General features: G+C 46.1%; 1 protein-coding gene across 2 annotated transcripts in view; it reads left to right on the top strand.

The window, feature by feature from the left end:
• Nucleotides 1–1,919: 1,919 nt before the first annotated feature.
• fut8b (fucosyltransferase 8b (alpha (1,6) fucosyltransferase)) overlaps nt 1,920–25,961 on the top strand; it is a 68,763-nt gene continuing 44,721 nt past the window's right edge. For both annotated transcript variants that reach the window (XM_029254247.1, XM_018735263.2), the window contains exon 1: nt 1,920–2,146. The gene's annotated coding sequence lies outside the window, so the exon portion shown is untranslated. The remainder of the gene's footprint in view (nt 2,147–25,961) is intronic.

The following is a 25,961-nucleotide window of genomic DNA, read 5'->3' as shown; positions in this document are numbered from 1 at the left end:
AGCTCTATGGAGGGACGCTACAATATTACACCAAATATACATGCACATATATACTGTGCCATATATATATTTATAGCACATATAACACATACAGTAGGTATATACAATATATGGCAGGTTTGGTCCCCACCTTAAGCAAAGTCCTTACCCTAAATTGCTCCACTAAAATAACCCAGCTGTACAAATGGGTTAATAATTGTAGGTAGACTAACATTGTAAATTGCTTCGGAGAAAAGCTTCAGCAAATGAATAAATGTGTGTCTTTATTATGTGTGTATGCAGGTATTAGAAATGGACACTAGATGGCGCCAAATCCATTTGCAGATGAGAATTTATCACCGTTTTTTTTCTCCCGTTGCGATTGACAAGGTAGCGGAGGAACAGGAACGCTTTACTGTACAGGGCAGGTTCTAAAAAATGTCCTATACACACACACACACACACACACACACACATTTTCAGAACCGCTTGTCCCATACAGGGTCACAGAGCCAACCCGGTAACACAGGGCGTAAGGCCGGAGGGGGAGGGGACACACCCAGGACAGGACGCCAGCCCATCACAAGGCACCCCAAGCGGGACTTGAACCCCAGACCCACCGGAGAGCAGAACTGCGGTCCAACCCACTGTGCCACTGCGCCCCCCATGTGCTATATAGCTAGAAAAAATAAAAAATTCTTGATAGGTCAGATTATTTTTAATATTTTAATATTAACTTTAATTCTGTGATTTTTGTTAACATTTACAAATAAATTTTACATGGCCAAATGTTTAAAAATGTGGTTTTCCTAGGTGTTGTTAGAATGAGCGAGACTGGAAGAGCCGTGAACACCGTGGAAGTGAGTTGCTCTCAGTGGGTCTCACACTCCTGTTCTGTTTCGGGGGGGGCTTTTCTTGACATCTATAAGCTGGACGTGTAAATGACGGTAAATTACGTTACTGTACTTCAAAAATGTTCGGTCAGTCACGTATTATAAGAAGTCACAGAGATGAGCAAACCTTATGAACCACAGTTACTTCAGGCCAGGGTGTGGAACCACTTTCAGGACCCCAGGGGGTGTGCGCGTGTGTGTCATTCTATATTGCACCTTGATTTAATGCAGTCACGTGGCAGTGCGGAACTTAAACATTGTTTTTTACAGACATGCCTGTTCGTGGTCGTTCGTATCTAGAAAAACACTCGAGTCCCCCCGTTACGAGCCGCTAATACCGCCATGGATCACGTGGGCACGAGGTGTGCGTGTGCGTGTGTTTGAAGGCTTCCTTTCAGCACTCACTGTAAAGCTTCGGGAAGTATTGATTTGCCACTTTCTGCAAAACACGTAACACGGACGATTATTTCCTCGCGATGCTTAATCTGTTACAGTTGCATTTGTTACAGTTGCATTTTCTTTAAAAAAGGCGTTACAAACAAGCGGCAGCCACATGGCGCATGCGACATGGTAACAGAATATTATGGGCTGCTAGTGCCTGGCTTAGTCAACAACACTTCTTATCTTACACTTGTAACACTGTCCCGGCTAGCTGGGATAACAAAACAAGCACGTATTATTATTATTATTATTTGTATTGTATAATTACCATTATTGTTGTTGTATAATTGTATTATTAGTATATAGTTTTATTTTTAATATTCTTCATGAAATAACACAATTGATAATAATTATTATTATTGTTATTACTACCAATAATCACTTATAATAATAAACAACTTATTTTTATTATTATTATTATTATTATTACTGACGCCTTTGTCCTAGGCTGAATACAATGCTGAATAATGAGCTATACAAAAATGTCCCCGTTTCGCACAGCACTGCGTGCCGAAGGCATCGATTCAAGTTGAGTACCGTGATCAAGGGGGGGGCAAGGGGTTCGAACTAAAACTCTTCGGGTTACGGGGCGCCCGCCGCTGACTGGGAGGCTCGCGCTCGCACGGCCGCAGTACCGCAGTCTGCCGGTAGGGTGCGCGCAGCAGCTCCGCGTCAAAATGAGTGTCCCCGGAGCTCCAGTCGGCAGTGACTGTTGAGGTTACAGCCTTCCCAGTTCCTGTTTCCGCCACAGCCTCTCGCCACATTTCTCCTCCGCTGCCTATAGGAAAGGCTGCAGGCTTCGGACGCGGAGGAGCGGCGGCGGTTCCGTGCAGGTAGGTGGCTCTTCCCCGCGCTCGTTCGTTGCGTGCGGAAACCGACCGAGCGCGCGGCGGGTTGATGCGCGCGCTGCAGCCCCAGTGCCTGCGACCTCTCTTCTCCGTCCCCCCGCCGCCGGCCTGTCCGCATCGCTGCGCGGATCGCGATCGGATCGCGACCACCACGAAACACAGCGCGGTCGCTTGCGGGTCCGGTCCTGTTCGAACCGCATCGTTAGCGCCGCGAGGTCCGAACGCCCGAAGAAGGATGGGACGGAAGTGCGCGGATTAGCGCGCGCGGAGGAGCGTTAAATTAATGGGTGTGATGATGATGATGGGATGGCACGAAGGAATTGGTTCGATACCCGCGCGTGAGCATCGTTTGTGGAGGAGGGCAGAACGCAGTCATCGTGGGAAGATGAGGACTGGCTGGGGGCCGATGCTCAGTGGAGTCTGTGGATTTTCCGCCAGTGACTGATCATTTCGTGTACATTTTTTTTTACTTTTTGTGTAATACACAGTCTTAAACACACACACCATTGCACAGATCAGAGCAGCTTACTGCCACTGCCTGTGTGTGTGTGTGTGTGGTCCACTGTGGAGGGGGTGGAGTTGACACACGGAGTTCGTCACTCAGCACACAGTAAGTAACACTAGTTAATGGTCGCTCTTACTGGACAGTGACGGCACACTGGAGAAGGCGCGTGACGGGTGTAACCGCGTGTCGTGATTTCGTGGTCGCGCGAACGCGATTTTGCGCGTAACGACGTATTAAAAATGCCTTTCCAGGACCGATTCCTACACACACGCATGTGAGAGACTGGGGGTGTGTGGTGTTTTCGGTGGAAAGACCGTTCTGCTCTGGCGTGTGTGTGTGTGAGCGGGAGAAAGCGCAGAGAAACGCTCTCTCACTCTGTCCACCATCTCTTAGTCTTACTGCGTTTTTGTCATCGCTCGCACACAGTGACACTAAACAGCCCCAGGCGTGTGCGGGGTTGGGGTCAAAACCACAAGCACAGTCCCGGCTTCTCCACATTTTACGTCCACGTTGTTGTCGTACATTCGTAGTAAAACGTAGCTATAAGACTCAATTCCTGAAACCACGCGGCTGATGCGTTGTTTTGCACGAAAAACCCAACAGGAACGAGCACGGACTTTTTCAAGAAGCAACCCTGAATTTCAAAAACGTTTTATAGCGTCTATAGTGTGACAAATTTCGCGTGCTCTGGTATTTATATCGCTGTATATATTTATTTATTTATTTATATCGTCCTTCTTTTTCACCGTAAACTAAGTCTGTCATAAATGACACGACGACAAACGATAAATCGAGGCTGACACGACAGCAGGCTGTCCGGCTCGCCTCGTGCGCGACTCCATCTCTCCTCACGCTCTAGACTAAAGTGGACACAGCAGCTGCATTAAAAAAGCGACTCCGCGTTGTGTTTTTATATTTCAAACGTCTAAAATTTTGAGTTTACGAGTTTCGAATGTCGAAGTTCGTGGCAGAATAACGACTCGTTTACCGCCCCGGCATCTCAGAGCGCGAGGCAGTTCTCTCCGACTCTCGGCTGACGTCGTTTTACCTCAGGCTCGGTTGAAGTTTCCTTCAGTCCTTGTCGTTAGGAAAAGTAGGAGTTTTTTATTTTTTAATTCATATATGTGTAATATATATATATATACTGTATGATATATATAATTTCAACATTTTAGACTGCAAATGTAGGATGAATCGATAACCCTGTACTAATGACCTCCTGGGCCCCAAATCTGAGTTTTTACACAGGTTCCCTGACAAAGAGCTACTGAGGTGAATTAGAGTCCTAAAAACATACATGAATAAGTGGCGAGAAACTGCCCCGGTGTAACTCCCCATATATTATGGGCGCAGAAATGCCATAATATATCTGGAGCTACGCCGGGCCTGTCTCTCATGACTGTTTAAAAGCTTGAAAGCAGCAGAAACTCAGTAGTGGTAATAAAAGAGTGTGTGTCCAGCTTGGAACTGGAGCTCACACTGCGCCTGTTGACTTACCAAACACCGCTGGCATCACCTTAGATGTAAATCTTTACTTTTCCTGACTTTGATGCTTTGGCAGATCGGAGGCCGAGGGTCGCGGGTTTCGGTCGTTTAACGTAAACGTGCACCGCGAGTACAAGAAGAGCGCGTTGGCTCGCACGATGGCTTTCTTTAAAAAGGCGATTTCATTTCTAACGGGCTTTCGTCACTCGTTGCAAAACTTGTGGGGAGAAGTTTCTGGCCGGTAAAATGACACCCTTGTTATGTAACGATTTTGCAGGCGGCCAAGTAAGTTGTGGTTGGTTTTGCTCCTGGGTGGCAGCGTGAACGTCCGCGGTTCCTTCAGGTTGAGAAGGAACAATGGAGGAGACTTGAAGACAAGGAGTCGAACCCGTTGCAGGGAAACAGACTGGCTGGTGCATAACCTGTATAATAATAATAATAATAATAATAATGTAAAATGGGGCTTGCTATGGTCTGCTCCCTTGAGACCAGGAGTGGGTTTGAGAGATAATGGGGATCCAAAAATGTCAGCATTTGCTGGAGTACTGGGGGACACCTCCAAATTCCACGCTTCCCCATTAGCAGGTGCGAGGGACTTGACGGGTGCCCTGCATTCCTGCTGGCGAGACTTGCGGGACTTGGCGCCTTGTCCTCCCATCATGGGCATTTTGTGTGTTCCTCAAACACGGACTTTCTCAGCGAGAGACCCGCATTGTGACCTGCCAAAACCTGTCTGCAGGTGAGTGGTGGCAAAACACAGCTCCAGACAGAAATCCAGTGGATTGGTTTCCAGCATGTCGGGTCACGTTTGTGTTGTCAGGACATTTTAAAATAATAATGACATCACCACATACTGGAAAACACTGTGACATTATTTATGCAAGGGAAAAAATATCTATTTCAGGGTTTCAGGGAACTGAGAAAAAATATAGCACCTATGGTTGAATTAACAATGTGACACTTTAAGTACAGTACCAGCTGCCCTCTCCATGTGAGTTATATCTTGTTTTCAGACTTGGCCCCTGTTCAGTGCTGAGATGACTGACCACAAAGCCCTAGTGTTTTTTTCTCGCAATGTAATCAAGGTAAATACAAACGCCAGTCAGTATTTTTCAATACATTTCAAATATAAAAAGAAAAGTCTTATGAAAGAAGCTTTCTTTTACAGCTCTCTTTGTTAAACCTGATTGCACTAGTTTTTCTGATTTGTCAGTAACGTTTCTGTGTAGCAGCAAAGGGTTAGGGTGAAGATTTTTTTTTTTTAAATTAAATTTTTACATCAATATGTCTGTAGTTCATAGATCGTTGCTTGCAAAAGAGCATGATTTAATAAAATCTGTCATTCTTTGTTCTGTACTGCAGGAGCGGTAATTAACCGTAGCAGTGTGTGAGCTCACCGTGTGTGTGTCAGCCACAGGTTAAGCAGGCTTGGAGAGGCCAGGGGAGGTCACATTGCTTTTCGGGTATGAGAGGACCTTGGGCTGACCCCTTTCTCCCTGCCGCATCTTAGAGGAACTCGACAAAGAAAGCGAATGGAAACCGGCCTAGTGGGACCTTCCATTATTGACCCTGTAGACGTCGGGTTAAATTCGACGGGCTGTCGGGACGTGCAGTCGTGCAGTCTTTTCCCCGCACTGCCCGTGAAGGTCAGGGGAGAATCTGAAATAAACAGCAAATGGCAGAAACCCTGACCGGAATGTAATTCACCGCTTTACTAATACGATTACGCGTCAGTCCCTCTCCCCTGCACGAGTGTCCTTCTACGTGCTGTGTGCGAGGGCTGTCAGCTAGTTGCGGAGGGATGGGGGTGGCTGCAGGACCCCGGTGTTCCCTCTCCCTGACATCAGCCAATCGCACAGCTTGCCAGCAACGTTTCCATGGCAAACAGAGCGTGGCTGGAGGAAAGGATGGTTATTTTTTAATGATGGTCTTGCTCTTCTCCGTCTATAAAAAAAAAAAAAAAAAAAATCTTGTGCTGCCTCGCCCCTAGCAGATCATTTTGTGGTGGATAAGGTGAATTGGATTGTTTGCAGCAGATAACGGTACAAGACGGAATCGCTGAGCTGAGTTTCATTACGGGTTGCAATATATTGATGAAGGTGTTTATCTTTCATGAAGTGAGACAGCGTAGGGATCCTGTTTGATGCTGGGACTTGCTTTTTTGTGTTTTTCTTAACAACAAATACCACATGATCAACATCAGCTCTTGCAGCATTAAGTCTTGAAATAGACTTTCTATCTCATCGACCCCAACACCCCCCCCCCAATACATTCATTGTATCAAACAGAATGCATTCTTCCAAGAAGCAGGAGCAGGGGGTTCTCAGTATGTGTCCAGCCTTCTTTGATGCTTCCTGACGGTGAGAAGAGCTGCTAACACTTAACACATTGGATGCGCAAGATGTGCTGCCCCTGTGGATACTGTAATGCTGTGGAAATAGCCGCGGGGAGGGAGTTGAGATCGGGTCCACCGCTGTGGGAGATTTTGCCATAGAAGCCACGGTTCCCAGGGAGCACAGTTAAGCACGGCTCTACAGGGCCGGCCCCTGCACCTTGGGACTGAGACACACGTCCAGCCAGGTCATCTATCGTGTTCTAGAAGAACTGCAGCGATAATTCAAATGTGGGTTTGTCAGTCACCCCTGCAAAACCAGTCCATCCCATACTACATACAAGGCAAAAAGAGGTTTTAGTTTTATATTACCTCATCACGTAGAATACTTAGACCTTGCTGTTGGAAATACCTACACATCCATGCAGTTGAAGATGTACTAAATCACTTCACATCAAGTTCCTCTCCCAAAGGTGCAAGATCACTGCTCTACCTCGGGGTTGAGCAGCCTTTTGGCTTCAAGCTGTTGCCTAGACTGGAAAAAAAAAAAAAACATGGATTGAAAGTACTGGAAAAAGTTTAAAAGATGGAAATGATCCTATTTAGAGTAGTTCATGTGACAAGCAGGTAAACACAGATGATGGCAAGGCTCTGTGTGTGTGTGCGTGCGCGCGCGTGTGTGTGACGAAATCAGAGAAGTGCTCTGGGGGACATTTCGACTTTAACTTGAAGAGCCTCGGTACTGTCGATACGTACCAGCACGGGAATAAACGTGTAGGCCTCTGAGCCCATGCAAACATGATGAACCATGATACTAAAGGTTAGAACCGAGCAGGTTTTCTACCTCTCTGCACACCACGAAGAGCTCTGAGCTTAGACAGGGTTGTATGGGTTCAAGACTGTAAGCTGAATCAAGTGGTTCACTGTCCAGCTGGAAGAAAAACTCCTGCTCTCAGCCTTCCCACTCTGCAGTGGAACAGCCTTGCACCAAAGTATTAGGAGCTTTTTTTATTAACCTCGGAAAGAAGCCTACTTTTTAAGTCAGGCTTTAAGTACAGAATTTTTTTTTTTTTTTTTTTTTTATTTCTTTTTAGCTATTTCTTAGCAGACCCTGATATAGACCACCTTGCACTGTAGTCATTTGCACTTCTGAGGTTTTACTGAAGCATCTGGGATCAAGTGTATTTCTCAGCCCTGCAATGCAAGGGCTTCTCAAAGGACCTGATCCTGCAACCCTTTCATCGCAAGCTGGTACACTTAACCTTTGAACTGTCTGCTGCATGGATGGTAGGGCTGGTCCTTGGCCGTTCCAGTATATCTTCTATCTCTGGGGGTGATGCCACCCCTTCGTGTTTCGTCCTACTGGTGTTAAGACACTGGTTACAATATCACAGGCAGACGGGTGGTGCAGCATGATATGGCAAGGTCAGATTGTTGGGGTGGGGTTGAGGGTCTGATTGTGGCTGTTGTGAGGATTCCCAGGGATCCCGGGGGATTGGCCTAATTGGATTCCATGGTGAAAAGTCCATCCATCTGTGTACTGCCATACAGCTCAGTGTTGCACCCTGAACCTGGTTCCATTTAGTCCTTTACTGTAGCCTGTCCTAGTATTGGGCTCTTAACAGTAGGGCAACTCAGTCTAGGGGCAGCCAGAATGTACTCCCCCTACCTCTGTCTGCCTCACATAGGAGAAAAGGCAGAGGAATCACAGTTTGGATTTTAGCCATGTTGTTGCAGATTTTGTTTCCTCCTCTTATTAATATGACCTCTGTGAGACCCAGGAGTAGCGGTATGGTTGCTCTTTCACGCTCAAGTAGCCCTTAGTGGGGGGAGGAGGAGGGTGTAAACCAAGCCTGACCTGGTAAAATGTCTTGTTTGTTTCTTTTTTCCCCCTCACTGTTTTCGCATGGGAAAGATTTTGGCCAGTACAATGAAAACAGCCCCCGGGCCTCTGGCACAGCTCCAGGTGCTCCGTCTTGGGATGCCAGGCCATGGGGGTGACCCCAGCACTCCCAGGAGTGGTTCAGGTGCATCCCCACACCATAGGGCGTCGCCAGCGGCCAGCACACTGCGGTGACAGCATTACCCCCGCTGGCCTTACCGTCGCACTCTCGACCATCGCATGTGTATGTGTGCGGCCGGGGCGCAGCTGGCGCTCGCAGCCGGAGGCTTTCAATCTGCTGCCGCAAACAGCCCATCGCTTCAGCAGCAGTCTCGGCAAGTCACCATAAAAACCTCAACACAACATATATCCTTATAAACTTTAATATACCATATGCCAGGGCTGTAAAAACAGTTTTAAAAGTTGGAGGTGTATGATTGCTCTGGAATTGGTTCTATAATGTATGTATCTTTTTTTTTTTTTTTTTTAACGTATGGGCGGAAAATGTTCCCCGATAAAGCGAAAAGGACAGAGGTTCTCCTCCTGTCCTGTTTTCTCTGCCCTAGCCATAAATTAATTTCTTCAGAGTAATAGCTGCCTGCAGAGCGCTCTCTACCCAATATGTGTGTACGAAGCTCAGTCCCCTGTATCCAGCATAAAACTAAATAAGCTACGTACCCATGGAAAGGTCAGCGTACCACACATCCGTAGAAAGAGTTTGTTCTACAGATGAATGCTGCTGTCTAGCTCCCTGCACCACTGTGCCTTTTGCCATGTGATCCTGGCCCAACGTGGGTGCGGACTGGCAGCCAATGATCGCAACCAGCCGCTTTTCTGGGAGAGCCAGGCGTTCGGCGACTCTAGCGCATCGCTGCAGTCTTGTACTGTGTGTGGACAGGAAGCTGTTCGAAAAGGCTAACAGTCACACGGAGGCAGAACTATCCAATATACGGCAGTTCGCTGGCAAGGTGGACTGGCGTGCTCTAAATCAGTCTGGGAGCGGAAACGGTTTTCCTTCTCTTTTTTTCCCCGTTTTTGTGTGGAGCCGCTTGAACGCCGGAGCCGAGGTAGCCGAAGGGCAAAGCCATTTGTCTGTAATGCGTGGCACAATTCACAAATAACTACCAGTAAAGAAACATTACATAACAGCAACAGAAGCCTGCCTTTTCATTTTGTTTTATATAGAGGGGAACCGATATAGGAGAACCATGAAGCCGCTGTCTCTGCGAAGCACTTCAAGAACTTCCTCTCTTTCAGTTTCTCTAATGTAGATATGAAATAATGGTCACGTGAAAATGATCTCCCTGCCGCGGACCCTCTCCTACTACTGAAGTCACCCTTGAAGGAATCAGGTCTAGACAACAGCGAATGGAAAGGATGCTTTTCTTTGCGGAGGACACCCGATTCGTGAATACAGAAATAAACAAACATTTACTGCGATAATGTTACAGAGCCAGCAGCGTTCTTATTTCATATTTCCATCGGCTGTCAGACTGGCAGAAGTTTTTCTCTCTGAATATCTTTCATTATCATAGCAGCTCTCAGTTATCATGTAATTAGTCCAGTGTCTTTACAGATACTTTAAGCACACTAACAGTTACGCAAGTACTTTGTGAAGATTGAAGGTCATTCCTTAACTATTATCTAAACAGCATTTAAACACAGTCAGTTATTAGGGTTCATTTAATGAAAGTGCGGCCTCAGAATTGTCATTTAGCTGTAGATTTTCGTAATATTCACCCAGTTTAGTATATTAGATGTATTGATATTGGTTTTTTTGAAGTTGAAAATGTTGGATAGTTAAGTTTCAGAATGAGAAATGAATACAGGAGTTATATAATTAATAAGTGAGAAAATCTTTCAAAGGCTATTGTCTCTCGGCTGCACAAAGCAAGTTATACAATTTCTTCCTTTTCCTGTGGGTCCTTTATCATCAATGAGATAATTGTCAGTCAGGTCTGCAGGAACGCTGGTCATGAAGGATTTCTTCCTTGGGATTAGGCGATCAGACGATGAATGGCTTTGTTTAATCCCAATATATCTTTCTGAAGCCCTTTATATTGAATCGCGGCTGGTTGTCTTAACAGGGATTAACAGTCGCGCGGTCCCACACTCGCGCAGCTTTTTCGCAGCCCTGCCGCCGTGGACGAGAGTAAGGAAGAGATGGCCCCGATGCCATCGCCGCCGCTGCCGGTGAGATCGCGGCGTCTTCTTCGGACTGAAGTGGCTGCATCGCAGGCAGAGCTGAAAGGGAGCGTTGTCGTTGTGGGGAGCTCAGTGAAAGGCACCGCTAGGGAACCGCTGATGGGCCGGAACCAGAACGCGTCATTGCGAGGCCGCGTTGCCTTGACTCATCCTTGCTGATGCGTACAGCCAGTGTGACATAGTCATGCCGTTACGGGGCTCACGGCGGGCATTGTGGTTTTGGTCCAATTTATTTAGTACTCATTAACAAAGACAGGAAAGGCATCGCAGTCTTGGAAGCATTCATAGGCGAAGGCATTCACGCTTCGCCTGAAGGACAAGGAGCGCTTTCTCAGCTTCAGTTGTAACCTGGTGAAATTATTTTCTCTCCGTCCCTGTCACTTCTCACCTCCCCTGTATTTTTCAGCAGATGCTCTTGAGGGGATTATTTGCCCAGTAGGTAAACTTGTGCACTAACTCTCTGGGATAAGCTTGGACAGTTTGTGCGTAAAGGAGAATTCAGCCCCCCCAGGCTCAACTCCCTCCCCCCACCAATTGAAGCCCACAGCAGCAGTTCGCTTTGCAGCAGGGGACCTGGGGGACCTCATACAGTATTCCTCCCCCTCCAAGTTCCCGCAGCCCCAGGCTTGTCGCAGTACTGGCGTGCTATGTGGTATCCATCCCCCCACCCCCCACTCAAGGGCTGCCAGGTTCGCCAAGTGTCCTGGCTATTGGCGCAGCAGGGGTGGCGGTGGGGTTGGGGGTATTGGATCGCTGCCGTAATGGAGACATCCGCAGCTCCCTGCTGGGGAGGCGACTGGGGTGGGCTTTCTCCACCAGCTGCTCCTCGCATTGCAGTTGCTGATATGGTCACAAATCTGCAGATGCTCTGGGGTAGGGGTGTTTGGCCAGCAAACCGGAAGCATGTAATTGTGCCTGCTTGACTTTTGCAGTCTGGGGTCCTAAACGGCACCAGGGTTTTCGCAGATAACCAGCTGCTTAAAAAAGAGCTTCTAATCTCATATGCGGTCGGGTCACTTGTATTGAACCCAGAGGAAGTATGTGTTATTATCAGAAGTATAGCCCTCAGTCACACAGGTTCACGTCTTTTGCCGTGCCAAACAAAGATGCTCGCTCAAGGGCCATGTGATACAGTAAGCGTGCAAGCAGGAAGGCTATTAACAGCTTGCTTTAAGCACTTTCCAGCTTAATCGATCCCACTGTACCATTGACACCCGTCTGTCGTACCAGTCTGAGTTACCGATGAGCAGGACAGCTGGAGAACATAGACCTTCCCTTCATCACAAGTTTACTGCTACCTCTCCTGTTCTGCTGCTCTTCTTCTCCCCCCCCCCCCCCCACCTTTCCATGTGGCACGGTTGTTTCATGTCACAGGAAGAAGGCTGCTCCCGGCCGGAGAGAGCAGCACTTTACTGCTTCCTTATCTCATCGCAAGGGTGCCAAGAGTGAGCATCTGTGTTTGCTTGCTGTGTTTTGCAAGATGAAAGTGCCCCTCCTTCAGGAAACACTTGACATTTCTCCACAATGGTCCCAGTGCAGGATCAGATATAACTTAATGGCGTGCCGACCCTGTTGGTGATCCCACCGTGGTTTATCAGATGCAGTCTGGGGAGTTTCTGAAGAAGTTCTGGCCCTTGGAAATCACTCAAGGTGTCCAATCTGTGTCCAGTCTGCAGAGAAAACCCAGCGGTTGAACCATTGGAGCTGTATCACTGTGCTGTATGCTCGAGGCTTTGAACTGGCCCGGCAATGTTTCAATGCGGGGGGTGAGGGGTATTCTCACCGCCTTCAACAGTCCCCAAGCACCAGACAGTGACCTGACAAGCCAAGGTCTGGGGTTAACATTATTGATATTTGCTTAGAAAATGGAAAATATTCCCCTGTCAAGCTACTGTCTTCGTGGTGGTTGACACAAGCTATGCATTCCATGTTTTGCCCTTTTTTTTGGGGAGCTGGATATATTTAAGAATTGCAGTAAAAGTGGGATACTTAAGGGTACAGCATGAACAACTGACTTGGGATTCTAACCACAGCCCCGCGATCCCAAGTCACAAAGGCCTTCCGTTCATGCACCGTAATGCAGCCTCTTTTGTTCTTTGCGCCAAGGTAGAGATCTTCTTAGAATATAAAGGGTGCAATTGCTCACAGACATGGGAGAAATTTTGAAAGAGGAGTTCAAAGGATCTCCGATAACAAGCGGTGACATTTGGCCTTCGCCGACAGCTCACATCAGAATGCAACAGGGACGAACAGGAACCGCAGTTGGGAGTAAAGAAGAGGGGTGACATAAGTAAATGACCTCACTTCCTTTGAAGATGGCCTCATCCATGCCAACTTAAACAGATTCTCTAGCCCGTTTGTACGGCTACCTTGTGAAGGGTGGTATCTGTTGACCATACTGGCGCACGGACTATTCCGATGTGGCAAGTCTTCACTGCTTCAGAACCAGCTGTGGTCCTTGAAAGATTTCGGTGAGATATATGTATGCACATATCATTCCTGAAAACAGTCTGTAAACCAAGGTGTCCTTTCCCATTATTTTAAGTGGGGGAAAATTATGCATTCCTTGACTTTAAACACATGCCCAAGTATATCTAAAACACTCTCCAAACACTTTAAAAGTCTCAAGAAGTAGCAATCAAAACATTAGAATAAGATATTAAAAATAATGGAAAAGGAAATTGTGTGTGTGTGTGTGTGTGTGTGTGTGTGTGTGTGTGTGTGTGTGTGTGTGTGTGTGTGTGTGTGTGCGTGCGTGCATGCATATATTAACATTGAGTCACATACATTAAATGAGACACTGAGTGCCAACCTTGTAAAGTGAAACACTTCAATGTGTCTGAGCAATTTTTGTCATGAATGTCAAGGTTCTTGGTAATTTCTAACAACTGTAACTCTAAACCAGGGGGTGTGGTGGTGCAGTGGGTTGGACCACAGTCTTGCTCTCCGGTGGGTCTGGGGTTCGAGTCCCACTTGGGGTGCCTTGCGACGGACTGGCGTCCCGTCCTGGGTGTGTCCCCTCCCTCTCCGGCCTTACGCCCTGTGTTACCGGGTAGGCTCCGGCTCCGGTTCCCCGTGACCCCGTGTGGGACAAGCGGTTCTGAAAGTGTGTGTGTAACTCGAAACCAGATCACACGGGAGACATATTCAAGTGTGGCCATTGATGAACAGTAATTGTGGTCAATCACACAGCTGTGTGTAATCCAGAGACTTTTTCTGGCCAATGTTCATTGCAGGAAATTTGATCTGCGTCTCTGGTTCTTTGACATCCCCCTACGGAATGCTTAGTGGTCATGAGTGGCAGTTTTTTCCCCAACTAAGTGTGGCCAGTGGGAAGAGGTCATCATACTTATTTTCTTGGCTCGATACCAAATTTTGATTGGTTATTTTCCCCCAGGTCAGTAGAATAAGGTTGCTTTTCGCAGAATGATTGGGGGAATGTATCAAGCCATTTTCTTGACAGTGTTGCATTATGTAAGCCGGTGAGTCGGCCCCTTGGGGGCAAGTTTAAATGAAAGGGAAATGGTCTCAAAATCAATGACACAAATCATATTACCCATGTTAAAATTTATATCCTCCAATCCATCCATGTTTTTCAATACAGTGTGGAACGCTGATGAGCACAAAGATAAGAGCTTCTTCTTGTGATTCTCCGTCAGTCTATCTCCTGCTAGGTCTTTCTCACACACATTGACTCTAGGGTCAGGTTGCTATCGAGCCACAATACAAAGCCTGATGGGAAGTGCTGTGTTCATGTATGTGTGCCAAGACTGACCATTCAGACAGTGTTTCTGTCAATATTTTCTTCCTCCACGGTGGGCATCAAATGCGGCAGCAGCTCACCACCACTTCTTCCAGTCTCACCGAGTTGTGGGGAAGCATTGACGAGTACTGATTGAAGAATCAGGCTCCTGACCAAGGTGATGGGTTCAGATCCTCAGAAGGATGCTATTGTGCTGTTGAGTAAGGTACTTAACCTGAACGGCTTCTGTAGAAATGGGTCACGTAAGTCTCTTTGCACAGCACCGTCTGGTAATGACATAAATAATGTAATAATGGAGTGCCGAGAGAATGTGGCTTGGTGTCTGGCCTTTGCTCTCCCTACAGCAGTACCCTGTATCTCTTAGGCTCAGTTTCCTATGCAGCTCTACTGCATCTCAGGTGTGGGGATCTCAAGACTTATTTGTTCTGGAGGGCCTGATACAAGGAAAGGTCTCTCACGGTTCTCCGAGCCCAGCACTTCCATGGAGCTTGTATGGAACACCAAAGTGGACAGAAATTAGGTGGAAACGGGAGTGGAGACATGAGGAGTAAATACTGTCAACAGTGCCTAGGGTTAAGACTGTGCAGGTGGCCTGTGCGGTGTCTTCGTTAATCTCCGGCTGCTTGTCTTGCAGGTACGTGTGGGGGCCAGCTCTTGTATTCTTCCATCCCACTGGGGTATGCTGTGAGGGTGTTTCCTTGGCTTACTTCATCCCTATCAGGGAGAAAGGGTTACTTAGTCATCATTGATTTGTTCTCAGTGCTGCTAGAATGCAGAGCAGGCGCTAAGCTTCTTGTAGTGTGAAGACTCCCAGCATAAGGGTACCTGCCCCCAGTTCCCCATCGTTGCCACCAGCTCCTTGCATCCTAATGCTGCCTGTATTTCCTCCAGGCCTGTGTTGAGTCTACTAGAGTGGCTTGAAGGGCAAAAGGACGGGTGAAAGATGGAGGGTTTCCGTAGCAACAAACACACTTCCCAGTAAGGAGTTTGATCATTAGGTTGGCATGTTTCCAGAGCACCTTGACCAGGGCATAGATTTAAGCTTCTTCTCATCTGAATCTTGCAGCCCTCAGGGAGAGTAAGACCCTGATCTTGTTCTAATCCTCTTCAGCCAAGAAACAAATAGTTACATATAATTAATGCATACTTTGAACATGTAATTCCACTCCTGTTCCTATCAACACTAGACCAATGGGGGAGATATTTACAAGATAAGAAGTACAAACTATTTGCTAACAAATGGGAAATCAACAATAGCTCAGTCTGTCTTAAGCCACCAGACATCCATTTGTGAGTCTGCCTGGAGTTGTTTATGTGAACCACTGGAGGCTTCTCGCGGTGGAGGGTGCACATCTGACCTCCCCCAACAGTTACTGGTGGTGCATCATGATCCAAGCGATGAAGAACAATCCTGCAGGTGCTTGACCTGCACCCATAAGGTCTTCCACCATGCAAGAAGTAGTTCTCCAGTTTTCTTTTTTTTTTTTTTTGGTCATTATCAACGGCAAACTTCTTCCCTTTTTGCACGTACTTTCCGCACTTGAAATGCCCCACTTGAGAGGCGCATGTAATCAGCATTTTTCTCCAGGGATTGCTTCCTGAAATTCAGCGTAGAGGCCTAGCTACGCAACAGCACTCACTTCAAACACCAGGCCGCCAACACAGGCGGGCGCACGCACACCGCCTCCCGCTTCGCTATATCAAAATCGTGATTTAATGAAATCCTCAGCATCCAGCTTTACGAGTAACCTAATAAGGTGTCTAGTTTTTCTTACAGACCAACAAGCAGAAGGTCTGGTGGAGGTGCAGCCGTGCCAGTGCCTGCTCAAGCTCTCTTGCACCTCCAATGGAGAGAGCCATCTGCATCTCGCTCCCCTGGTGCAAGCAAGGATGCATTTGGGCACCGAAAATTGCTCTGATACAGATGGCTAGTGACGCCATGAGAGGGCGCTGCAACAGCCTTTGTTCTTTGTCCCCTGTCCCACTGTTCTGGCACTGTTTACGTTGTCTCTGTGGCAACCATCAGATGGTTTAGTTTATTTTTAACATGCACAGAGTGTGTGACTTACTACTTAGTGACTGAGCGAAGAAGTAAAACCTGTTAATGTGAGGTTGAAAGCAGACTCGTCACCCCCTGGCAAGCCAGCTTCACTAGGTGCAACTGGTCTCCCTGCACTGGTAGTCAAGACACAGCTCCGTGGCAGAGTGGAGATGCGCGTTGTGTCATTCATCATAGCCGGGGCCTTGGTAAGCGGACTCCGGCTGAAGGCGACACACACATCCATTCTCCGTCAATGCCAGGCAGTGCGCGAATGTGTGTGACTGCCTCTCGAGTGGCACTGTTGATGACTATTTAAAGAGGTGGCAATAAAGAGCAGGTAATAAGGAGAACATAGCTCACTAAAGCTCTGTTGACTTCACTGCTAGCTCTGCCCTCTGTGATTCTGATGCTTTTTTGTGCAGCTGAACTTGGGCTGTTTGTGTGTTAAGCAGTTTTTTCTTTCTTTTTTTTTTAATTTGTATGCCGTGCCCCAAAGAAGTGGAGGAAGCTGGAAATTCAGTGCAATGGGTGGTTCCCCATCATTGTAGTTAAGGGTCAAATATGTGAGTTCTGAGAAGGTTCAGGCACTCTGTGATGTTTGTGGTCTTGCTCTTTTGGGCTTTTTGGGGGGCAGTGACTGGTCTTATAAATTCTTTACTGTACAACCTCCATCCGTTATCCTGTGACAAACCCAACCCTCTTTACACTCTGAGATAACAAGCACATTTTCAGCATGTTGGCTCACCTGTTGTAGTTGAGAGATTGGGGGAAATGTGACACAGGCTGAGCTGCTCAGCCTCTGTTCTTCAACTGGATATGAATGTGTGAATTACAGCAATCCCCAAACATCCTAAAGGCATCACTCCGCCTTTCTCTCAAACAGAAGGGAAGAGGTGGCCGGGAGCTGAAGGGTGACTCGTCAAAATTACCTAAAGCTCCCTGCCGAAAATGTCCTTTGGCTGTTGCTTCCACTCAACTGTCATGTCCTGTTCTCAAGGGGCTTATCGGACCCTGACAGCAGCTGTGCATCTTTAGGATCTCGAAACGGGTTTCCCTTTGTAAAGACGACATGGCTGCGAGAATGTTGTTTCCTTGTATGGCAGACGGACTAGATTGCCCTGACCCCCCCCGTGCTTGTGAAGTGATATGTCTGACCCAGAGCTGCATTAGGAGTCCAGTCCATGAAGTGTTCCAAATGAAAACAGATACCATTTATAAAACGTGGGGGAGAGGGTGGTGGGGGGTGAAGTGGGCTCTGCTTCATGAAGTCCAGGAGGCTGAGCATGCCAACGCATTCATTATTTCAGCCTCAGTGTGGAATAATTACCATTTTCCTTCTAAAACCATTGAAGACTTGGTTGCTCCTGTCAACTGAAGCCAATCATAGATGCTGCTCATTGCCTGCATGAGTGTGTGGGTTGCCAGCAGTGGGAGGAACCTGAATCAAGTGCCAGACAGCGAGACATGGCCTGCAACATTCAGTTCAGAACTGGACACGTGCAGCATGAGGAAGTAGGACCCGAGCCTTACGGCAGTCACCTACTAGCTGTGACAGCCCACAGTGGCACGAGCAACAAGGATTGACGGCAGGTTGGAAGACAGGCTCTTATCCTTGATGCCTGAAGGAAGCACTTCCGCCCCTCATGTAAACACTGACGTTATTTTGCAGAATGGCGCAAGCCCAAGCTCTTTGTCCACAGACGAGTGAGTCCTCGCAAGTGCAGCTTTGGAGGAGTTGAAGCTCAGTGACTCTAGATGACTTTTCTCTCCAGAGAATGTTCCTTCCTTGGGTTCATGAAGTGTCATCGTCTAGGCCCTAATCCCTGGGATCGAGCTCTGTGGCTAGAAATGTGAATCCAAGAATTCAATAGGAAAAATAAACAATGGAAAGGATTCCTTCTGGTGTGGAGTAGAGTTGCTAGGCAACAGTTGTCTACATTTTCAGGAATTTTTACAATGATGAGGGTTATGTGAAGAGGCATGGGAATTTGTAGGATAAATGTCAAATTTTTGGGACAATAACACAAACGATTCTGCATCGCTTTAAAATTTCTGTACGCACAAAGTATGCATACATACAGAAAATGACAATTATTCTGTGATTATATTTTAGTTGAATCATTATTAGTCATAATCATTATTAAATCATGTTACTGAACCCTGTGGTCGCACGCATGCAAATAAACTTAAAAAACCAAATCCTCGCTTTTGACTGAATGACTGAATAACAATGTGTTACACCGTTTGCACAGCACATAAGATTATCCAGATCTGCAGGGAAACACAGCACGTAATTTCACACTTAATCCATTTATACAGCCAGATATTTACTGAAGCAAAACACTTAAATATCAGATCACCATGTTTGCTGAGAACATCTATACGGCTGCTGCTGGGTACCTCCAGTATGATCTTAAATGTACCCTGGTCGATATGTATTATCAAGTCAAATTCTGCTAGGCACTGGCACTTCATCACGCACATCGCCACTTGCCACATTGTGCCAATGATTGGAATGAACGTGGAATGGAAAGTGTCCCTTTATTAACGCATCCAAGAGCAGCCAAAAGAACCAATACGTGGCTGTAGGCCGTGTATTAATTGAAGACCGTAAGACTCTAAGGTCAAATAGAGCCTAAGTTGAGGTCATTGGGCAGAATTAGTCAATGGGCCACAGTTTGCAGCATAATATATGGGGTGAAGTTTTCATTTCAGCTTTTATGTAGCTTTGTGTTCCAGAATTATAAAGTATTTAAAGTGTTCTTTGAGGTACAGGCAGCACTGGGATGCCTTGGGGTTTGACTTCTCTGCAGTGTGAACTAAAATAGATATTTGCGAGCAAGGGTGTCTAACTCCCGGCATAGTGGAGAAGGTGAGCGAGGAAGAGGTTTTACTGTATAAAATGACAGTACGCGATCGCTTCGTTGAAGGGGTGCTCCGAAACGCTGCAGATGACGGCGGCCACGCGACTTGCAAGCAAAAGCGTCGCCTGCGGGCGGGAACGTGCGTTTTGTGTCGGAAAGCCAACCGTGGCATTAGCGGTTGACAGCCACCTTTGCTCATGTCCCACAAGGCAGAGGGTCCTTGCCGACTTCCCCAGAGTTAAAGCGGGATACAGACATTTTCAGCTGTGCTGCAGCCTGGAGGCTTTGCTGTGGGGTTGTCACGGGCGTGGTAGCTGTAGACGGTCTTCTTTGGAAGGATCCTGCTGCTGTCCCATAGCAGTGATCCAGACCACATGCATGCGATGCTCTGTGCGCATAGCTTTTCTTTTCAACGCAGAGCAGTTCCGGCCTTCAGGTCCCACCCTAGATGCAGCGGTGCCTTCAGTTGTTCCAGTTATCTCCATAACTTCCTTGTGCTTCCAGGTTCAGCTGCACACTTTGCCCTCATTCCCTCAAATTTCTGGGGAGCGATGTAAAAGCTTCCTGACTGCGCAAATATCTTTAGTCCTATTTTTGCGTTTTCTCTGTTTCCTTTTCTTGCCACGATGCAGGTTGAGCAGGTGTGGACTGGTAATGGACAGTAATGGGGATAAAATGATACGTTTGGTAGACCCTCTTCTCCTCACACCAGGCGACGGATAAATATAACACCCGCTTGCTTCCTTCCTTTTTTTTTTTCTCCATTTTACGACACCAAGGAAGTTTTGTCTAGGCAGATGGTGGCACATGTGATGGTTTTAACCTTCCGGGTATTTGGCAACTCAAGTGTGTGAGTCACCTATGAAAAAAGATCATGCTCTGAGGTGTCTTCACCAGGTCTCTTAGAGACTACAGGTCAGTTAGAGACTTGGTGTCGTCTCAATAGGTCTTCAGGTAGGTGTGATGGATAGATGAGCATTTTATTATTCCCAAAAGAAATTGCTTAAGGTTACAACAGTATACATATGACACAGTAGTGGTAAAACAATGAGAGAGACTAGAATCACAATGGAAATAAATACAGACACCCTATTACTTATGTAAATCTGGATTTACATTAAAAAAATTCCCGGCATACACATTATTTACGGATAGCGCTTTTATTTTACGCAAAACATCTGAAATGTGCGCAAGTCGGCGTAACCAGACAAGGCAGGAAGCTGCATCTTTCCAGTTCTTGTGAGTTTTGAGCCATGAACGCATCTCCTTTCGTTAGTTTAATGCTTTTTTTACCCCCGTATATTTTTTTCCCTTTTCATTATTTACAATGCCTGGTGGTAAACATGCGCTTGAAGAAAAACGAGAACAGTCTTGCAAGCATACAGCTATCGATTTGGAGATGAAATTGAAAATAATAAGGAAGTATGAAGGTGGACAAAGATTATCGTCTATAGCACGGGAACAAGGTTTAGCCGTATCGACTGAATACGATAGTGAAGGATGCTGCACGTATAAAGGAGCACATGAAAGGAATAGCTAGCTTGAAAACACCAATAATAACGAAGAAACGTCAAGGTGCAATAACAGATGGAAAAGATTATTAATGTTATTATGGTGAATGGTGGGGGAGAAGGGGGAATCCGACATACATAAATTTTGAGCGGTTGAAGAACGATCTGTTTCCGTAAGTCGAGGGGCATCTGTATAAGGTAAGCATGCACAATACAATATCATACGTGTACCGTATGCAGTAGTCTAATTTTTAATTAAATGTATGCTTTATAGAAATGCAAAAATTTATTTCAGTGACTAGGCCTATGTCTTACTACAGTATTTAATATGTCTGACATTTACTAGAGAATTATATTGTGTCATTTTTTTTTATTCCCGTGTTTCCAACAAATGCGAAGGAAATAAGGAGGCTTGTAACGGAGGGGAGGGGGAATCCGACATGTGTGAATTTCGACTTATGTAAGGGGTTGAAAAACGGTATATTTGCTTAAGTCGAGGGGTGTCTGTAGTCACACTTGGGCAAGTACAAAAGAATAAGCAAATAAATAAAAAGAAATGGGAAATAGAAAAGAATTACAAGTAGTAATGATAGCTCAGTACCAGTACTTCGGTGAGACTGACTTGTTATGGTATCTAATGACTGTTGGCAGGAATAACCTCAGGTAGCACTCTTTAGTGCACTAGAATTGGACCGGTGCTTTGCTGAAGGTGCTTCTCTGTTTAGCCGAAATGGTGTACAGAGGGTGAGAATCATTTTGTGGGACAGACAGAGTCATTGTCCTTCTCTATACCACATCCTCCCATGGAGTCCAGTCCATCTCCTAGGACCAAACCAACCTTCCTCATCTTCAGTCTGTTGGCGTCACCTATAGAAATGCCATTGGGCCAGCATGCAACTGCATAGTACCGGCAATATTGGAGGTTTGTCTGGCATTGCCCAGTGACCTGTAGGAGATGTGAGGTCACAGTAATCTCTAGCAAGGTTGGGGACTCAAGTCACGTGGACATGAGACTCCAGTGAGACCCCACAGCAGTTAGCAGGAGACGTATGTGAGATTGCAAAGAGGTCTGTGGGAATTCTAGTGATGGACAGCCAGTCCCGTGCCACAGCCAGCCTCTGCGGTTCCTCGTACCCTCTCCCTTAGTAGTGGGTGAGCGCTTGAAAGTCAAATTATTCCAGGAGCGAGCAGAAGAAGAGCAGGCGAGCACATCCATCTGGAAACAGACTTGATTAAAGCTGACAGACGTGACGGTAATGTTTTGCTTTACGTCGGCAGGGAGTTGCCGGAGGATGAGAGAGGCCCTTCGCAGCCGGGCATATGTTGCAAAATAAAATTGAGAAAACAAAATAAGAAAAAAAAAAGAAAGGAAGAAAAAACAGAATGACGTCCTGAGTGGTTCGGTGGCAGTTCTGAACCAGGTGGTACCAGGTTGCGACGTCTCTGTATTGCGTGTTCCTCGGGTTGCTCCAGGTCGTCCAGTTTAATTTTATTGCGTCGTAAATACTATTAAGTGAGCCGAGAACAGTATTGTCTTCGGTGAAGAGAATATTGCGTTTAAATGCAGCTTGATTCCCATTGGCACGTCAGGTTATAACATAAGATCTTCTCACTTCCTCATCCTCTAATTTGATATGAGTAGCGCGTTAGGGTAAGAGTGGCTGCCTTGGGTGCCAAAGGTTGTTGATTCACATCCTGTCTACTTTTGTAGTACCCTAAAACAAGGTACTTACCCTAAAATTGCTCTAGCATTACCCAGCTGTATAAATGGGTAAACAGGTGTAGGAAGCCTAATGTAAGTCGTTTTGGCGAAAAGTGTGAAATGAATGAATGTAAATGTGTGACGCTTAAACAACTGTTTTAGGTGGATTATAATTTTGATTTGGATAATACTGGAAATACCAATAAAGAATGCAGCGAATACAGTATATTTGAAATAAGGAGCGTCTTCATTTCTTTGCATATGACTAGTATTAACATTTGTAAGTGTTGTCAGCTGAGATGCGCATTCTGTTAGTGAGGGTAGTTATTAATAGTGCCAGGCTGTTAATGGCTTTTTACGAGGATCTTATTTTTTAAGGATGTAATAAACAAGAAGGAAAGGGGAAAGCGCTTGTTTCCAGCGTGATTAAATTGACCTTGATTTTTTGCTATGTATTTAATTTAGCACAATCATTAGCGCACTCACTAACCCCCAGTTCTCACGAATGTCCTTTTCCACGTTGATACACGAGTCCGGTGCCATCAGCCCAGTCTGTGCCCCAGAGGTGCTCGCATGAAAGCCAAGGTCTTATTTAAATTCAGTGTACTGTGGCCATATGGTATAAATGTTTGTTTGTGATTGGTTTGGATGTCCTCCCTCTGGCCCATACTCACAACATCCCAGTGAGCCCTTTCAAAATCTTTGTTTTATATAGACCTGTAACTGTATTGACTGAGAGGGAAAATCCACTGCCAGGGTTCTTATGTGTAAACATTTTCTTACCGTGCAATGGGATTTAAATGTGTGTCTTAGTCCTGCATAATCATGTCATTGTTTAGGAAAGGAAAATCATATTTCTACTGTACCTTTTAGCCTGTATTTTGCCCACATATTTTGTATTTTTATCTGAGTGGTGTGTTTATGGAAACTTTGTGCAGAGTTCATTCCGCAGCAGATGTGACGTTTCTGCCGTGTATGTCTGTTGCGCGTCTATATTTGCGTCCTCTTGTCCTCTTGTGGATGTGAGGAGGTGTCACTCAACGCAGAGACCGCAGTCTGCTCGTAATCGTGTTCCAGCCGTAGGGTCAGTCACGTAGCTCTCGGTCGCGTCATTGTTGGATCGTGCGGTTCGTCATTAGAAGTGAGCCCACCTCGCTTCAGAAACTGACGGATGATGTTCAGAACCGGGGGACCGTTAATGTCGCGGGGCCTTGATTCAATTTACATACATTAAAGGAACACGTCCGCCCACTCGGCGTTCCGGAGGCACACGGAACGTGTTCGTGGGGGGAATTGTTCAGCACGCTGTTATTCCACGCAGCTGTGACAGGGAGGCTCTTTTGGTCTGCGTTTCTTGGCATTTTGTTGGTAAGTTAATTAAATGCTCATCGTTGCGCTACCTTTTGCTGTGATTTAATTTGAATGGCGTTAAACGTCTTTCGAAGCAGGACTCGGCGTAAGGCAGGCCGGTACAGTAGCCATTGACTCTGTGTCAAGGGTGATACTTTGAGGCTGGATGGCATTTTAAAGTAGCCTTTCTACTGAAACCCTGTAGCACATCAATTAATCATTAAGTCCTTGCTTGTAGACGGCTGGTTGGCCTCCTCAAAGAAAGATATTTCCTGCTGGCTACTTGGACGGCAAACAGCTGGCCTGTGCTTTCTGTTAAATGCAGTGTTACTATAGCAACCTTTTAACCTCAACAAAGGCTTGATTATTAATTGATGCGTTAAAGATTTTCAGTCTAAGGTTGGTTCTAATCCCATAGTGCCTGTAGAGGCTCACCTTGACATGGTCTCATTGGCCACCCTTTGAGATGCTCATCAGTCCCCCTTCTTTGTGGTGTTGTTATGGCTTTAGCGTTGTGTTTTCCAGTTTACATTCCTAGTCAGTGGTATCAGTGTGGGAGGTGCTGTTTATCGTAAGCATTACATCCGCAAGGAAAATCTGCTGTTGGCATCAGGATGAGGTGAGAACACAAAGGAGAAACTTAAGATGTTCCAGCACCTTTGCATATGTCAAATATTGTGAGATATATGTCTGGTCTGGTCTGTCGAGAATGTATTTGTAATTAGATTCCATTCTGTGCTGAATTGTTGGGCAATGAAAATGTGTGGGTTTTTTTTTTTTTTTTTTTTTTTTTTTTTTTTTTTTTTGGCACAGTTACCCTGCCTTGGTCAGTCCCCACAGATATTTATTGTTGCTTGGGGTAAGAGGTGTTCAGTGGAAATAATGTGTCGCGCACATACACAGAGGTTACGTCTTCAAGTTTTCATTTCTCGTAATCTTGTTCTGAACTTGATCGGCGTAGTCCGAGACCTTTCAGAAGAAAAAAGCCTTTCTAGTTTATTGATGGCCAGAGGGGTGTTTAGTATTTAAAACTGTTTTGAATCCAGAGACATTTTATCTGACTTCATAACTGTGAAACACAAGAAAACTCATTTTCAGATGCAGCGTTGCCTGTCCCCATGCGCTCGTAACAAAATAAGTCTTTTGTTTTGGTGGTGGCAAATTTGACATCTCTAAAAGGTCTCGTAATATAGGCCCGGGGAGGTGTTTTTTTAGTAACTGCCGACATGGGCTCATCAAAGGGCGTCTTTTTAATAAAGGTTAGAGCTAGCTGCCGGAGATGCGTTTTCTGCCGTGGAGACCGCTGCGTTTCCCCCGTGGCCGGGAGGCAGCGAGGATGGGAGAAGTCTTTAAAGCGGGACGCTGCTCCCTGCAGCCAGCTTTCCAGGTCACCCCGACTTCTCCTCTCGCATGTTGTCGCTAATGAGAATTTACGGCATAATTTGGTCGCCTGCATTTTGCCAGGTTCGATTTGAGATGGAACACCAGTCCTTTTCCACCCCTGCGCTGCCGTACTTAATCGTGTTACGGTGTTTGTTTGCTGTAATGATAAATAATTGGCGCTTTTTTATTGCGGAGTGTGGTCTTGTATTTCACTTGATCTAATCCGCACCACCACCATGAATAAGTGGTTGGGAAACAAATAATATATGCATAAATAATTTTGATACCCATTAATCTGGAGCTCACCCGGAATACTTGTTCGGAGTCCCGGCTTCCGGAAGTTTACCAAATTCTTCTAATCGAAGCCCTTGCTGGTTAGGCTGCATAAAATATGGTCAAATGGCTCATTTCTGCACGTGGAACGAGAAGGTTAAAAAAAAAAAAGTGCTTTATCTAATGTTGTTATGGTAGAAAAAAAGCTTTCTGTTTCCAGACTTTTTAAGTTGGCTGTTATATTTGTGCATTTGCCAACCCTCATGATTAAAGATGAGGGCCAGGCAGGCAGCGGTTTGAATGGTATTCTCATGCCCACCAGTGACACACTTGCTCTGGCTGTTTCTCTCACTCCCTGGCACTGGAACGACAGCCTCGCTGCTGAAGGTGAAAGCCCCTCCAGCTATTCTTCTCAATTTTTTTTCTCATTTTTTTTTGTTTAATCTTTTTTTGTTATTAAGGATGAACGAAACAAAGACGAACGAGGCTGATTAAAGAGAACAC

This window comes from Scleropages formosus, chromosome 1 (assembly GCF_900964775.1).
Source record: "Scleropages formosus chromosome 1, fSclFor1.1, whole genome shotgun sequence".
In the NCBI taxonomy this organism is placed as follows: domain Eukaryota; kingdom Metazoa; phylum Chordata; class Actinopteri; order Osteoglossiformes; family Osteoglossidae; genus Scleropages; species Scleropages formosus.
Note: the sequence above shows the minus strand (reverse complement) of the source record. Positions and strands in the feature narration are given on the sequence as shown.